This window comes from Myxocyprinus asiaticus, chromosome 1, assembly GCF_019703515.2.
Source record: "Myxocyprinus asiaticus isolate MX2 ecotype Aquarium Trade chromosome 1, UBuf_Myxa_2, whole genome shotgun sequence".
Taxonomy (NCBI): domain Eukaryota; kingdom Metazoa; phylum Chordata; class Actinopteri; order Cypriniformes; family Catostomidae; genus Myxocyprinus; species Myxocyprinus asiaticus.
This window is the reverse complement of record NC_059344.1, coordinates 41,125,506-41,128,604: the sequence shown is the minus strand read 5'-3', so window position 1 is coordinate 41,128,604 and position 3,099 is coordinate 41,125,506. Positions and strand designations below refer to the sequence as shown.

General features: G+C 41.9%; 1 pseudogene; it reads left to right on the top strand.

Moving 5' to 3' along the window:
• Nucleotides 1-1,473: 1,473 nt before the first annotated feature.
• On the top strand, nucleotides 1,474-2,845 carry LOC127441638 (uncharacterized; annotated as a pseudogene).
• Nucleotides 2,846-3,099: the final 254 nt, after the last annotated feature.

Below are 3,099 nucleotides of genomic sequence, written 5' to 3'. Positions count from 1 at the left end.
AAATGCACGACATTGTTGTTGTCGGAGAGTCTGACCAATTATAAATAAGCTATGTCATCATTACAGCTTCTGCAGCTGCTTTGGAGCAACTGCAGCAGATGACTCCGGCAGCTGGTCTCATCTCATGGAACTTTGATGGCATACGTTAGGGCTGTCAAATTTATGAAATTTAGCTGACGATTAATTGTCATACAAATAATTGTGATTATGATGATTGTCTGTTTAAGTGCTTTCACGATTATGATGATTAATTGTCATATAAATTTTCATACTTTTTAAGGTGTATGTGTGCTTAATACATATACACCTTACAAAGTAATTCATATTTAACATGGAACGACCAAAAAAATAAATAAAAAAATGGAAATATTAAAATGAAAAATAATATTTTAAATATTACATTTAATTAAATAAAAATTATCTCATCATTTATTCACCCTCATGTCATTCTAGATGTGTATGACTTTCTTTCTTCTCAAGAACACAAAAGAAGATTTTTTGAAGAATATTTCAGCTCTTTAGGTCCATACAATGCAAGTGAATGGTAACAAGTAATCCATAAGACTCCAGTGGTTAAATTCATATAATCTGAAGAGATATGATAGGTGTGGGTGAGAAACAGATTAATATTTAAGTCCTATTTTACTGTAAATGTACACTTTCATTTTCACTTCCACATTCTGGTGTGGAAGTGACTTTCACTTTCACACTCGGCCACCTACTGGTTGGGGCTTATCAAAGGATGTATACTAAAATATACATCCGTTCCCTCTCACCCTCTCGCCTTTGCACTGCTGTCTCTACCTCTCTTCCTACAAAAAATGTATTTACCACGCTTAATGTAAACACTGCCACAGACATACTAAGCTCTACTTTAACAAGCTGTCTAGACAATATCTGTCCTATCTCCTCTAGGCCAGCACGTGCTACACCACCCAGCCCCTGGCTGTCTGATGTCCTTCGTGAACATCGGACTGACCTCAGGGCAGCTGAGAGGAGATGGCGGAAATCTAAAGATCCAGCAAATGTAGGTAAATATCAGTCCCTGCTTGCAACTTTTTCAGATAATGTTAAATCTGCAAAAACCTTCCATTACCAGAACAAGATCAAAAGTACCACAGACAAACGCAGCTTGTTTAGAACATTCAACACACTTCTCTGCCCTCCTCTCCACCACCTGACACATCACTGACAGCAGATGTCTTCGCCACATTTTTTACTAATAAGGTTACAACCATCAGCAATACATTCTCAGCACCACACCCCGTCAAACACCTTTCTCCTGTATGCAACTCTTCTGTCTCTATGTTCTCTCCTCTGACTGAGACTGAGGTCTCTAAACTCCTCCTCTCCAGCCACCCCACCACCTGTTTCCTTGACCCCATTCATTCTCACCTTCTCCAGGCCATTTCTCCATCCATCCTACCTGCACTCACACACATAATTAACACATCTGTACTTACAGGCACTTTTCCCACTACATTTAAGCAGGCTTGAGTAACCCCGCTGCTGAAGAAACCCGCACTTAATCCCACACAAATAGAACACTACAGACCAGTCTCTCTCATCCCATTCATGGCAAAAACACTTGAAACGGCAGTTTTCAATCAAATCTCTGCTTATCTCTCACAGAACAAGCTGCTGGATAACAATCAGTCAGGCTTCAAAAGTGGACACTCCACCGAGACTGACCTGCTGTCTGTCACTGAGTCGCTGAGATGGGCGAAAGCTGAATCCAGATCATCAGTCCTGATTCTGCTGGACCTTTCTGCAGCCTTTGACACAGTCAACCATCAGATCTTACTCTCTACCCTCTCCTCGCTGGGCATCACAGGAACTGTGCTTGACTGGTTTAATTCCTATCTCTCAGGTAGGTCTTCCAAGGTAGCCTGGAGAGGTGAGGTATCCAAGCCACATCAACTACTTACTGAGGCACCTCAGGGATCAGTGCTTGGGCCACTTCTCTTCGCTATATACATATCACTGGGACTCATCATTCAGGCACATGGTTTCTCTTACCACTGCTACGCTGATGACACGCATCTCTACTTGTCTTTCCTGCCCAACGACACCACAGTGACCGCTCGAATTGCTGCCTGCCTGGTGGACATCTCGGCCTGGATGAAGGAGCACCACCTGCAACTCAACCCAGCCAAGACTGAACTCCTTGTCTTTCCAGCCAACCCTGCTGTTGAACACAACATCACCGTGAAGCTGGGTGCAACTACAGTAACGCCTTCCAAATCGGTCAGAAATCTAGGGGTAACCATCGACAACAGACTAAATTTCACAGACCACATCTCAAAGAACGCAAGATCATGTAGATTTACACTCTACAATATCAGGAAGATAAGACCCTTCCTTTCTGAACATGCCACACAACTGCTTGTCCAGTCATTTGTCATAACTAGACTGGACTACTGTAACGCTCTCATTGCAGGCCTCCCTGCATGTGCAATTAGACCCCTCCAAATGATCCAGAATGCAGCAGCACATCTGGTCTTTAATGAACCAAAGAGAGCACATGTTACACCACTCCTTGTCTCTCTCCACTGGCTGCCGGTTGATGCACGTATCAAATTCAAGGCTCTGATACTGGCATACAGAACAGTCACTGGGTCTGCTCCAGCATACCTAAAATAATTTATGCAGAGCTACGTGCCCACTAGAACCTGAGGTCGGCTAAGGAACGTCGCCTTGTTGTACCAACACAAAGAGGCACCAAAACACTTTCCCAGACTTTCAGCTTCATCGTACCATGTTGGTGGAACAACCTTCCCAACTCCGTGAAGCTGACTCACTCTCTGTCTTCAAAAAATTACTAAAAACACATCTTTTCCATGAGCACTTAACCAGTCAATAAAAAAAAAAAAAATAAAATTAAAAAAATATTCCTGTTGCACTTTATTCTGTTTTGAATACTATTATGATGCTAGTGATACTTTGTAATACAGCACTTTTCATACCACTGTCTCCTAAGATGATTCACTTGATACACTGCCAAATGAATATATATATATATATATATATACACTATATTGCCAAAAGTATTCGCTCATCTGCCTTTAGACGCATATGAACTTAAGTGACATCCCATTC